Below are 15,046 nucleotides of genomic sequence, written 5' to 3' on the forward strand. Positions count from 1 at the left end.
TCTCAGTTTTTGTCTGCTCATGAAAGCTGATCCCATGATTTCAACAGCATTGGCCTGTCTATTCCAAGTCATTTAATAATTACTAGTTTATTAAATTAATACATTACCCATTGTGCAAATGGTTTGTATATAAAGGTATGTTGTAAGCTAAGGGCATGACAAAAGGGTTTATGCAAGAATGTCATGAGAAGTGAGACTATAAAAAGCATTTGTGTTCAGTCTAAAATCTAAACAGGGAGCCACTGAAGAAAGCCTGTAAGAAACGGTATGTGTATTTAAGACTTAACCTTCTTTTTAAGTGTCATTGACTCATATGTCAGAGATCTGAAAAGATTCAGTCCAGCATATACCAAAACTTACTTGACACACCTTTTCTTAATATGCTGAAATAGCTTATCCAACAACCATTCCCACTGTCCTTTTTTTTTTTTTTAAGAGAGGGAGAAAGTACACAAGTGGGGTGATGGGTGGTAGGGAGAGGGAGAGAGAGAATCCCAAACAGGCTCCACACTCAGTGTGGGGCCTGACATGGGGCTCGACCTCATGACCCTGAGCTCATGACCTGAATCAACATCAAAAGTCTGACGTGTGACTAACTGAGCACCCAGGCACCCCTTTCTCCTTTCTAACTGGAATAATTTTTTGGTCCGGTAGCAAGGTTTCTGTTCCTCTGGTGCTAAACCATCTTCAGCCTTAGGGATGTTGATGGCTCAAAGTCCTCACACCTGTTCCCCTAAATGTTGCTTCAGTGCAGGGATGAACATGTGATGGAATCCTTGCCAAATAATTAATTTAACTGATGTCTGCTGACACTACAATGTTCTATCCACTCCTCTAGGTGCTGAGGGACTGCAGTGAATAACAGAGACAAATCCTGTCCCCATGGAGTTCAGAGGGACACAAAGGAGGAGATGTCTTCCTTTCTTATAGACGTTGATGTAGCTGGGTCTGACACCCATAATAGCTGTCGCTATCTTGAAGCTATGAAAGTCAAATGAGGACAAAACCAGCACTCCAAGGGTCCAGTGAGAAAGAAAAATGGAAAGAATTGGAGTTCTGGATAACATAACTAGCATCCAAAGTAACCAACCCTGGAGTCATCCTTCTTCTAGACAAAATATCAATGCAAATGGGTTAAGTTATACCCCTAAAAAGGGTTGTCTAAGTCCTAACTCCCAGTATTTGTGAATATAACCTTTTTGGAAATAGGGTCTTTGAGGATGTAATTAAGTCAAGGGTCTTGAGATGAGGTTAGTCTGGATTGAAGGTGGGTCCTCAATCCAATTACTGCTGTCTTTAAAAGGAGAGGGAGGCTTGAAATATACTGAAAGGCCATGAGAAGACCCAGAGAAGAAGGTGGTGTGAGAAGGAAGACAGAGATTGGAGTGATGTATCTACAAGTCAAGAAATGCCGAGGACTGACCGCAGCCCCAAGAATCTAGGAGAGGTGTGGCACCAATTCTCGCTTAGAGCCTCTGGTAGGAACCTACCCTGTGACACTCTAATTTCAGGCCTCTGACCTCCTGAACTGTTGAGGACACATTTCTGTTGTTCTAAGCCACCTAGTGGGTGGCACTGTGTTACGACAACCCCAGGAAATACAATGAAATAAATTATATTCCCTTAACATTTAAGCCACTTTGCCTCCTCACCATTTATTCTTAACACATAGAAGCCAGATCAAATTGAAGTACTCCTTGCTTAAAGTCCCCCAAAAGTCCTTCTTCTCAGTCATATTAAAAGCCCAAGATCCTTTCCCTGGCATGTGCTAGTCCCAAGTAACCGCTCCACTTCTGTCTTCATGATTCCCTCCACTGCTGCCACATGGGCCTCCGGGCTGTTCTTTGAACACCCCAGAAGTGCCTGAGCCTTAGGAGTCCTTGTACTGGTTACTCTTTGACCTAAAGTCCAACATTCCCCAATATCTTCATAGTTTCTTTATTCACCTCCTTTAAAGTCTTTGCTCAAATTTCCCCCAATCAGTGATGTCTACTGACCACTATCACCATGACTACCAACTACTCCTGACCACCTTATTGAAAATAGCAAACCATCCCCACCCCACTGTGCCAGCGCTAAAGATGCTCCTGACCCCATTCTACATTTCCTTTTTGTCCATTGAGCTTATAGCTTTCTAACATACTCTATAACTTATTTTATTGTGTGTATTATTTATTGTCTGCCTCTTCTACTACTAGGATACAAACTCTATGATGGCAGGAATCTCTGTATGGAAAACTGATGTATCCCAAGTATGTAAATGAGTGCTTGGCCCCTTGAAGAGACTCAGTAAATAATTGCTAAATTAAATGTTTTTGTTTTGTTTTGTGTGGGGTTTGTTGTTGTTGTTTTGTTGTGTTTTTTTTTGTTTTTTTGTTTATTACTTTTAGCCTAACTCATCACCTAAATAATCCTAACCAATATGAAACAGCATTATCATCTTTGCATATATGGGTGACAGCTCCTCCTAAAACTTCACCCTCCAATTTCCCCTCATTTATTCTCAGCATTTCACATGTTTGCATGAAGTTATGTGGCTATGAAATAAATTAAAATAGCTCAATTTTTTTCTTTTATAGTCATTTAGGAAAGAAAGGCACTGACACACAAATTCCAGTGCAATTTGCTTTTGATTTTCTTTCTACACAACAAACATAACTTTGTATTGGTTGCATTGGTCTCTGCTAGTACATATATCTTTCTTGAAATTTGGAATTAATTAGGTCCATCTTGACAAAATTTTTTTATCTAAAAAATTTGAAGATAGCTGACTGTTGTAAAACAATTACTGCCCAATTGTTTTATTTTGGTGGGTTCATTTGCTAGAATAAGCAGTAGTGTCCTGCTTTGGAAAGCCATCTGGATTTGTTCATGTATCTTAGTTTAAGATTTATTTATTTTAGACAGAGAGTGAGCAAATGTGGGGAGGGGCAGAGGAGGAGAGAGAATCCTGAAGCGGACTCCCCACTGAGTGAGGAGCCTGACATAGGGCTCAATTTCAGGACCATGAGATCATGACCTGAGCTAAAATCAAGAATCAGCTGCTTAACTGACTGAGCCACCCATGCACCCCTGGACCTGTCCATGTATCTTGAATCCATTTATTACTATACTTTGGAGATGTAGCTCCATAGCAATCCCCATCAAAAACTTAGGCTTTAAATAATTTCAGCAAGGTTGACAGTGTTCACTTGGGCCTTGAAATGAATGTGCACATCAGTCCTGAAGACTACTTAGTACTGTGTATGTCCAGGTGCATCAAAATAGGAAATACATTTTATAACACCGCATTCCTTTTTATTTGTGAAAGACTTTTTAATTTAGGTTGTGTCCCTTCAGGATAAATGAGATAAAAGAGTCCAGAAAAGAGTCATGAAAATGTTAGAAATGAGGAAAAGAAGGGACCTCAAAAAAGATAAGAGGATCTTGGTAAAATAGGAACATATACAGAGGAAGTAAATACATTTAAAAAAAAATCACTTGTGACTAAAAAATATGCTAATAATATTCTGGCTTATAATGTTTTCTTCCATCCTGCATTTATCACTGATAGATATTTTTTTTTTCCAATGCACAAGCCCACTCAAGATGGACTCACTTTATGTTTTCTTTCCCTAGGTCATATCAACATATTCCACCAAAGTTTTACCTTGATAAGCATGACCAAAGCTTAGTCTCTAAAGCTTTGTTTCCAGTGCAAAGTTTGCCCGTGGTAAGGAATAGCACTGATTATAGTCTCTCATTTTACATGTAATGATACGTTCAATTATCTGGATTTGAGATTATGAAAATGCATTCAACAAATACACTTGATTATGTATCTATATGTGTGTTTCTGCTTCTAGATACACAGAGAGAACCAGGGAAATTAAATATAATGGCAAGTTAAGACAGGAATGTTAATATAAGGCCATTTGTTACTCTATAAGATGCATTCTTAATAGGGCATTTATAAATTCTTGGGGGCAGGGTAAAAAAAAGTTTACTCTTTTTCTGTATAAAGTACAGATATGAGACAAATAAACATATACTCAGTATATATGTAGTACTAAAGTTTCATGGGAGGGGGCACAACTGGGTTATTAGGAAAAAAATGTACTTTAAAATGCTCCTTAGGGAGGCAATAATGAGTTTTAAAAAGGTTGGAAAACTTTAGTGAGTAGTAATTAAAGTTGGGTTACAAAATCCATACTAAAAGATTCCTGTTAGGCAAAGCAAAATAGGAAATGTTACGTCAAAATTCTCATAGCTCATGAAACATACCAAATTCTATGAGAAGAAAGCTTTTTTTCTAATTTTGTGTTAACAGAAGGTTCTTTTATGTACCTTTATATAGTAGACTTTCAGTGAGTGAGTTTTTCAGGAGATTTTGTTTGCTTCATTTAATACAATGTCAAAACGCCAATGGTGGAGGTATGCAGCTGGGGAGATGAAAACAAGACAAGATAATCCAAGTACACAGCTCCAGGATGGTCTGACTGAATCCAGGGCTGCAAACAAGACCTCAGAAGTGAATGAATTGCATGTTTTTTCAAATGATTATGCCTAAACACTGTTTCTCTTGACTGAGTGCTTGAAAAAGTCTAGTGGCAGTTAATTTGATTTTAGATTCTTTGGTGAGAATCTGGATTTAGTGTTACATAGGTCTTCCCCCCCCCCCAACAATGAAAACAGCTGTGCTTTTATATGATTATATAAATAACACATGCTTACTGTAAAATATTCTAACAATACAGAAAAACTACAGGAGAGAAAATATCATCTGAAGTCCCACAATCTCAAAATAATCATCAATATTTTCATCATTTCATTAATCTCTATATATGAATAAAATACATATATTTATATTAATATATACATAAATTTATCTTTTCTATGAATCTCTCCATATATATTTATATGTGTATACATAGTATGTCTACATATATGTATTATATATACACATAGGTATATACATACACACATATATAAACATTAACGAAGCTATATTCTTCATTTTATTTTTAAATCATGAGCTCCTTTTTGGTTCTATTCTAGTCTCATTAAAAAAAATTTTTATCAAGCAGAGTGCAGGATTGAAGCATTTTCATGAAATTAAATTTCTTCTTTGACCAGTTATATCTCACCTACTCATAGAAGTGGGACTACATTATGTCATAGTTCAGACTGTCACAAGTAATGGGTACAGTAAGGGATCATTTCTCCCTTGCTTCCTGCTGTGCACAGCAACATTATCAACCTAATGGGCAGAACCACTGTTCTCATAGGGAGAGCTAAGGGTCTCACTTAAAGTGGAAACTGTTTTATGCATCAGTATATACCCAGTACGATGCCTGACATGCAGTAGATGCTCAGTAAGTTAAGGAAATGAAAAAGCTGAGTAAAATCCCATAGAGAGGTTGTAGGTCTACGTTAATTGTGAGATAGAATGTTGAAGCTATGTGTACTTTTCAAAGTACTAACTAAATTGCCAATATTTGCCATGCTCTTGAAATCCAGTAAGGCAAGTTTATTCCCATAGAGATATTCTTCTCTCTTGATTCTACAAATCAGGGTTAGCTAGGTAGGCAGGTGGAACTCTGAAAATAGAACTGCATGACTATAGTCTACTGATCCCAAAATAAAATCTGTGCCAGGACATGAGCAAAATGGAGCTCATCCATGCACTCCCTGACATGAAGATGTCCTTGATCGGGGACCCATGACCAGACCCAGCTGTAGTAGCTGAATTCTACTTTCTTTTGATTTCTTATTAATATGGGAGAGCCATCACAAATAACAACATAGAGGTACTCTAAGATATCTAGATAAATCTTTATCTCTGATTGTCATTCTAGTTTTGCTTCAGTAAACACATTTGGATATTTAGAATTACACAGTTAATGGTTGGATTCTGACTTTGGATATTTATTTGTGTATAATGCAGCATACATGAATCTTTCTTTTACATTTTTCTTCCAATGTTTATCTTTTTCAGTTTATATCTTGGTTTTATAAGATAACTGGAAAAATAAACTTCAAAAACATAACTGAGAGTGCACTTCACTTTCATGTCCACTTTTGAAGGAATGCAGTCAAAAGATAACTTGCTTATCTGCGACTGTAAGGAGTTGGGAAATATGAATTGGAAAGGGACCACTGACCACTAGGTCAATTTCAATCCAGGAAGAACAAAAGTTTACATAATTCTGCACATAATGCATTTTTTTTTTACTTTTAAAAATTTCTTTTTTTAAAAATTTTTTAAATTTTATTATGTTATGTTAGTCACCATACATCATTAGTTTTTGATGTGGTGATCCATGATCTATTGTTTTCATATAACACCCAGTGCTCCATGCAGTACGTGCCCTCCTTAATACCCATCACCGGGCTAACCCATCCCCCCTCCCCTCTAAAACCCTGTTTGTTTCTCAGAGTCCATAGTCTCTCATGGTTCATCTCTCCCTCCGATTTCCCCCCCTTCATTTTTCTCTTCCTTCTCCTAATGTCCTCCATGCTATTCCTTATGTTCCCCAAATAAGTGAAACCACAGGATAATTGACTTTCTCTGCTTGACTTATTTCACCTAGCATAATCTCCTCCAGTCCCATCCATGTTGATGTAAAAGTTGGGTATTCATCCTTTCTCATGGCTGAGTAATATTCCATTGTATATATGGACCACATCTTCTTTATCCATTCATCTGTTGAAGGGCATCTTGGCTCTTTCCACAGTTTGGCTATTGCAGACATTGCTGCTATGAACATTGGGGTGCATATGGCCCTTCTTTTCACTACATCTGTGTCTTTGGGATAAATACCCAGGAGTGCAATTGCTGGGTCACAGGGTAGCTCTATTTTTAATTTTTTGAGGAACATCCACACTGTTTTTCTTATATACTAACAATGCAACTGCAGAAAGAGAAATTAGAGAAATGATTCCATTTACAATAACACCAAAAACCATAAGATACCTCGGAATAAACCTAACCAAAGAGGTAAAGGATCTATACTCTAGGAACTACAAAACACTCATGAAAGAAACTGAAGAAGACACAAGAAGATGGAAAAATATTCCATGCTCATGGATCGGAAGAATAAACATTGTTAAAATGTCTATGCTACCCAGAGCAATCTATACTTTCAATGCCATCCCAATCAAAATTCCAATGACATTTTTCAAAGTGCTGGAACAAACAATCTTAAAATTTGTATGGAATCAGAAAAGACCCCGAATCGCCAAGGAAAGGTTGAAAAAGAAAAACAAAGCTGGGGGCATCACGTTGCCCAATTTCAAGCTATATTACAAAGTTGTGATCACCAAGACAGCATGGTACTAGCACAAAAACAGACATATAGACCAATGGAACAGAATAGAGAACCCAGATATGGACCCTCAACTCTATGGTCAAATAATCTTCGACAAAGCAGGAAAAAATATGCAATGGAAAAAGGACAGTCTCTTCAATAAATGGTGCTGGGAAAATTGGACAGCCACATGCAGAAGAATGAAGCTCGACCATTCTCTAACACCACTCACAAAGATAAACTCAAAGTGGATGAAAGACCTCAATGTGAGACAGGAATCCATCAAAATCCTAGAGGAGAACATAGGCAGTAACCTCTTTGACATCAGCCACAGCAACTTCTTTCAAGATACATCTCCAAAAGCTAGTGAAACAAAAGCAAAAATGAACTTTTGGGACTTCATCAAGATAAAAAGCTTCTGCACAGCAAAGGAAACAGTCAACAAAACAAAGAGGCAACCCACAGAATGGGAGAGGATATTTGCAAATGACACTACAGATAAAGGGCTGGTATCCAAGATCTATAAAGAACTTCTCAAACTCAACACCCAAAAAACAAATAATCAAGTCAAAAAATGGGCAGAAGACATGAAAAGACACTTCTCTGAAGAAGTCATACAGATGGCTAACAGACACATGAAAAAATGTTCATCAGCATTAGCCATCAGGGAAATTCAAATCAAAACCACACTGAGATACCACCTTACACCAGTTAGAATGGCAAAAATGTACAGGGCAAGAAACAACAAATGTTGGAGAGGTTGCGGATAAAGGGGAACCCTCTTACACTGTTGGTGGGAATGCAAGTTGGCACACAATGCATCTTTAGTTTTAAGTATGTTCTTCTTTTACTTTAGCATGACTCTGGCCCATCTCCTGGAGCTCCCCAGTAAAAGGAAATGCTATGATTTAGGTAATGATTTCTCAAGACAGATAGCACAGTCTACTTATAAACCTTCTTCCTGTGAAAGAAACTGAGGTCCCTGATTTCTAGGAAGTTCGTGATTCAGTAGGTATCTTCTTTATTGTTCTCATTCCAAGTTGCCTTCTGAGAAGACTGAGTGAAAGAATAGTTCTGCTTTCTTTTATGAATTTTCAACCATCTTTTTTCCTTGCAGGACTGGCTAGTTCCCAGAAAACAAATAGTACTTCTGCAGGTACTATTAGGGAAAACTCATACTTCTTTGCAATTTCTCAGAACCTAAAAGAACTGTATGGAGACCTGAGGAGCTCCAGAGAAGCGCTGTTCCATTTCCAGGCCAGACAGCACTGATTACTCCATCTTCTCTTCTAGGTCTCCATCAACCCCACATTTAGCAGAGTTCTTCAGTCCTCCTTCAGAGCCCTCGTACACACTCACCTTATGCTTGCCATGCTATACCCCCATCTTTTGCTTTAAATCAAAGGTTAGCAAACTATTTTGGAAAATCAGTTTTATGAGAACACAGCCACACACATTTACCTATTGCCTAGGGCTGCTTCCACACTGTAAGTTGAGCGGTTGTGTCAGAAACCGTATGGCAGGCAAAGCCAGGAATATTTACTGTGTGGCCCTTTACAGGACATGTTTGCCAACCTTTGTGGTAAACTCAGATTTCCCCCCAAGCCTGTCTAGAGATTTTTCAGAGATTCCTTCAGCTAACTCTTTCCAGAGGATTGACAGTATTTCCTTTCCTTTTTGACTGTTAGTTCCTACAGATAGAAAGTTTAAGGCTGTATTTTTTATATGAGTAAAGTTAGTTTTTAGAGCATTCTTAGGTTCACAGTAAAGCTGAGCAGACAGCACAGGGAGTTCTCATGTACCCTTGTCCCCACACATGCATAAGCTCCCCCATTATCAACACCACAACGGTACATTTGTTACAGTCAAACCTACAATGACAAATCATTCTAACCCAAAGTCATAGCTGACATTAGGATTCATTCTTGGTGTTTTACATACTGTGGGTTTTGATAAAATGTACAATGATGAGCATCCAACATGGTAGTATCATACAGAATAATTACAGTCTTAAAAATCCCCATGTGCTCTGCTTATTCATCTGTCCTTCCCCTCTAACCCCTGGCAACTACTTATCTTTTTACTGTATCCACTGTATCTTTTTCCAGAATGTCACACAGGTGAAATCACACACTATGAAGGCTTTTCAGATTGGCTTCTTTCACTTAGTAATATGCATTTCGTCTATGTCTTTTCATGGCTTGACAGCTCATTTCTTTTTAGTGCTGAATTGCTCGGATATAGTACATTTTGTTTAGCCACTCAGTTACTGAGGGACATCTGGGTTGTTTCCAAGTTTTGGTAATTATGAATAAAGCTGCTATAAACATCTGTGTGCAGGTTTTTGTGTGGAAATAATTTTGAATTCACTTGGGTAAATACCAAGGAGAGTAACTTCTGGATTGCATGGTATGAGTATGTTCAGTTTTATAAAAAACTGCCAAACTGTCTTCCAAAGTGATTGTACCATTTTATGTTCCTACCAGCAATGAATGAGAGTTCCTATTGCTCCACATCCTCATCAGCACTTGGTGTTGTCAGTATTTTAGATTTTGGCTATTCTAATGGGTGTTTAGTGGTATCTCAACATTGTTTTAAATTTGTAATTCCCTAATGACACATGATACTGAACATATTTTCATATGCTTATTTGCCATCTGTGTATATTTCTGGTGAGGTGTCTGTTCAGGTCTTTTGCCTATTTTTTAATTGTTTTTTTTTTTTCTTATTTTTGAGTTTTAAGAATTCTTTGTACATTTTGGATAACAGTCCTTTATCAGATATATCTTTGGCAAATATATTCTCCTAGTCTATGAAGACTGTATTTTTGAAAGGGGCTATGTTAAACTTTCATTAATTAAACCAATTTATAAAGTATGAGTATAGACTAAAGCACTTTTCATAGATTTTTAAATATTCTCATTACAAAATTAATACTAGGTACTATAGGAAATTTGAAAACACACACACAAAATTAAAAATCAGTGTTTCCTTTTGGTGTACATACAATATATATGTATATTATATAATGAATAATATTCATATCATAAAGTATGTTCTATTATATTTAAATGTATCAATATGTTCAATTATTAAAGCATTACATGTTATTCAATAATATTGTTTTAAATGAGGGCACAGAATTCTACCTTACAGTTGAATAGTAATATGACTAATTTCTCATGTTAGATATATTCTTACATTTTATCTTTTAAATAATGCATTGATGAATGTCCTCAAAAAAAAATCTTAGCACACATCTTTATTTCTTTAGTACAACTTTCTAGAAATGGAACTATTGTGCCAAAACATAGAAAATTTTAGAGCTCTTAATACATTCTACCAAATTATCCTCCAGAAAGCTTTTTTATTCCTTCTAACACCCTTGGAAAACCTATCATGACAATGTTATAAATATTCAAACATCTCATTTTATGATGTACACTAACTCACACCCATGTACTATCTGATCAATTCTTTTTAGAGACAAAATGATAGTGGATAACTTGATCTATTCATTCACACTACACTTGACTCCAGATTAATCTGGCTTGTCATCAAACACCAAATACACTTTAAGAGAATAAAAAGCTAAGGAAAAATAGTTAACATTAAAGACAAGCAAACAAATAAGGAAGAAGCAAACAAAAAGAACCCCTGTGACTCCAGATCTGAGAGAGGTCTTGGAAGATATTCTAAAAGGTGCTTTCAGTGTTGTCCATATCCTCAGACTAAGGACATAATCTTCCAGTATTCACAAGTGAAAAATTCACTCTCATATGATACTAAATCTGGAATATATTCCTAAAAATCATTTTCCCCTTACTTCAAATTCATGACAAATACTGACTCTGTTCGAATATTTAAATTTCTCCCCTTTCTGTGCAATAGGTCATACCACTAGGAACTTCCTTTGAGAAGCACTGTGGTGGGGTGGGCTTAGGGTCTGTCAGACTTGACATCAAATTCTAACTCTTTGGTAAATCACTTAACCTAGGGGTGCCTGGGTGGCTCAGTCAGTTAAGCATCTGCCTTAGCTCAGGTCATGATCCCAGGGTCCTGGGATCGAGTCCCACATGGGGCTCCCTGCTCAGTGGGGAGTCTGCTTCTCCCTCTCCCTCTGCCCTACCTCCTGCTCCTTCTCTCTCTCTCTTTCTCTCTCTCAAATAAATAAATAAATAAATAAATAAATAAATAAATAAATAAAATCTTTAAAAATTTTTTTAAAAAATCACTTAACCTAGGGGCGCCTGGGTGGCTCAGTCGTTAAGCGTCTGCCTTAGGCTCAGGTCATGATCCCAGGGTCCTGGGATCGAGTCCCGCATTGGGCTCCCTGCTCAGTGGGAGGCCTGCTTCTCCCTCTCCCACTCCCCCTGCTTGTGTTCCTGCTCTCACTGTCTCTCTGTCAAATAAATAAATAAAATCTTTAAAAAAAAAAAAAAAATCACTTAACCTAGATAAACCTTGACTTCCTTCTCTGTAACAGAGAAAAACCATCTATAACAAAAAGCTTAAGTTTAAATAAGATCAAATATGCAGAGCACCTAGTAATTGGCCTTACTCTTTTTCTAATTTCCAGTAATTCAATGCAGAGCAACTCTGTCTTAGGGAAGGTGCAAACTCTGAAAGAGCACATTCCCAAAGAAAATTAATGGTACCACATGGAAGCTAAGTCTAACTCGTGGATAGCTTATACAACTGCAGCTCTGCCCAGTGCTAACAATACCGAGCCAGGACAGACAGCTAGTAAGAAAAAACATATTATTGAGGGTATAACATTGGAATAAGAACGGAATTCAAGTATTTCAGTAGTAACAATGAGAAAAAGAATACAGGAAAGAAGCCACGCTTAAGCATTATATTTTGCCACTGAATGTTGAGGCAATTTTTGGATATTCTGATTTTTGTCTAAAAGATTTTCCCCAAGATTAGATGGTATTGTAATGCCACCAAATAAATAATGCTTACATTCTGGTTCCACAGCTGAGTGATGGCTTCTGACTAGAAATTGAATGAACAGTTTAATGGTAGTTCAAATAGTAGCAAATAGTTGTTTGCCAGTTTACAATCACTTATTCTCATTCGCTCTCTGTCATTTTCTGAGCTATGTTGCAGTTAAGAAAGCTGTCATACAAAATGAAAGTGGCTTTTTCAAGCAGAAAACAAATGTACTCTGGCTGGCAGACTGGCATTTAATCATTCAGTCTCTTAGCGTCATTACTCTGCTGCTAGCATAAAACATCCTGCATTATTTATGGAGGAGGAGATGGGCTGTGAACACCTGGCCCTTACCAACCTTGGCAAGTAGGTGCCACCCGGTCTCTGTTGGACCTCTGGGAAGTGATCTTTCTTGGAAGGACATCTGGGTTTATCAGCTGTGGTAGGGTAGAACATCTCTGGACCTGTGACTCCCACATTATCTCCAGATTTAGGGGTGAGTGTATTATAAGGCAGCTCTCACTCTTTGGCTTGGTTCATGGTATCACCCTCCATGGCTCAAGGATTTGAAGCTATTTAAATTACAAGTCTGCTGTATCCCTCTCTGATCCCTTCCCTAATTACATAAATTAGTTAACAAGAGACTGACGTCTTCTGGTAAAACTAAAACTAATATTTCCTTCAGTTTTAGAACACTCTGGCTTTTCCAAATGATTTGTGTACATCCAGAGTTTTGTCTCTTTTCCCCATGTTAGTGGATTGGTACCTCTGGGGAGAAAGGGAAAGGTATTGATTCAGTTCACCCATACAGAGTAGGGTCATATCAAGCATACCCCCAGGTGGGCACTGTTTTTCCTGGCACCTACCCCAGGTGGCTCAGAATCAGGTAATACTATTACTAAAGTTCAACAATAGCAAATTTTCCTCTGGACTCTGGCTGTACCCTCCAGCTGCAAGGGTAAAATGGAGATGTTCTGTTACTGAGGAAGTAGTATAGTTGTATATTTGTCTTTCTCCTAATTGCATATATAATGTGCCAGGTAAGATGTTTCCTTCAGAAATCACAGTTCCAGTTCCTTTGAGCAAAGGGAACATTTTGATGAATATTTTTAATACAGCAACTTCAAGAAAGAGTCAAATTTTGGCACTCTCCCCAAGGACCATCCATGCATAGTCACACTAGGCTTTCCATATGTATGCCCTTTAGAATAATGCCTTAGATTACAATACTCTATTTTCATTGTTTTTCAGTTGAGGGCTATTAACACTGCACTCAGTTGGATTAATCCAATAAAGTAAAAATGATGCTCCTCTGTCATCTACTCTATGCTGCTCAAATTCTTCACTTTCCAATGGTGTATTCAAGTGTTGTCTCAGTGAAATCCATAAAATCCATCCATTATAGAAGATAGACTGAAGAAGGGTCTCATTCCTTCTTCTATGCTTTGGCATTGGGGATTTCTCTGTGATGAGTCCAGGGTATAATTGTTAGAAGGTGTGTATATCATGGTTTCCATTCAAACTACCATTTGGTGAGTATCATGTCTTCTAGTTCTTGAAAAATATAAATTGCTATTTAAAAGACCAGACACATTGACAAGGAGGATTACCAAACATCAAAAGAGACTAAACTAGAATTGTAAAATATGGGAGAAAATGTGAGACCACTGAACTTAATAGGAAAACTTACTTAGAATGTATCTTTAAAAAAAGAGACAACAAGCCCAAAATGTGTCAATGGTACTGAGCCCCACTTCAGCAAACCAAGGCTTAACACCTAATCTAACTGCAGTTGCAACCTCTCCAAGGAGTCCCATTAAATCTGGAATTTCATGGCCAGCACTTGTGAGGTAATCCACCTGACAGACCGCCTTGGTCCCCTAAAGAAGGGTGAGGTAATCATCTCTTTCCTTGTCTCCACCCCTATCTAAGTGCCCTATTTTGTTCAGCTCTTCAGACCCCCCTTCTATTCTCTAGACGGGACGCTGCCCAATTCATGAATCATTGAACAAAACCAATTTGATCTTTAAATTTACTTAGTTGAACGTTGTCTTTTAACAGGATCAAATCAGTGATTTATATTGTTTCCATTTATATGTCAAAAATACTGATATAGTCTCTGGAGCTGGTACTGGCTTAAGATCTTTTTGAAATAAAGTGTGTTATAAGTAAATAAAAGGCAGCTGCCTTTAGGCCTCTGTGCTCCTTTTGTTCTTTCCAAATGAACTTCATACGATCTTCTAAACCTAATTAGATTACCCACAAGAGGTTCTAGAAGTTGAACTCTTCTGGAAAACTCCGTTCTGCAAAAACAAGCTCCATTTTCCCCTTGCAGAAAGTATCAGGATTAATTGCTGCCAAATTTGCAAGTATATTTGTATCTCTACTGAAATTCAGCACCTTACTGAGCTCTAAAACATAGGAAATGAGAGAAATACCAAGAATACTTTCACAGGAGAATGTGAGGAGAAATGTCTTACCCACCAGTTCCCAGGACTCAGCTTCAGGAGCTCAAGTTAAAACTGTCACATATTATCAAGAGTTGATAATAGATTATATGCATCCAGTAAGAAATAGAAACAGAAAGGCCAGAGGGAGACATAAGCTAAACCCGGTTAAAATGAGATATTTGTGTTATTCAAGTGCCAGGTGGAAATTTACACCCATGCAAGATTTTGTGAATCGCCTGGCTCCACTGCATGTTCGGGCCATCTTTTCTGCAATGGTTTCATCTTTCATCTTCTCATCGTGCAGCCACGTATGGGTCCTTGTTATTAGATCTGGTTTTATTTCTACTCCTTGTGGGGAATTGTTTAATG

Source organism: Phoca vitulina, unplaced genomic scaffold (genome assembly GCF_004348235.1).
Source record: "Phoca vitulina isolate PV1807 unplaced genomic scaffold, GSC_HSeal_1.0 scaffold27, whole genome shotgun sequence".
Taxonomy (NCBI): domain Eukaryota; kingdom Metazoa; phylum Chordata; class Mammalia; order Carnivora; family Phocidae; genus Phoca; species Phoca vitulina.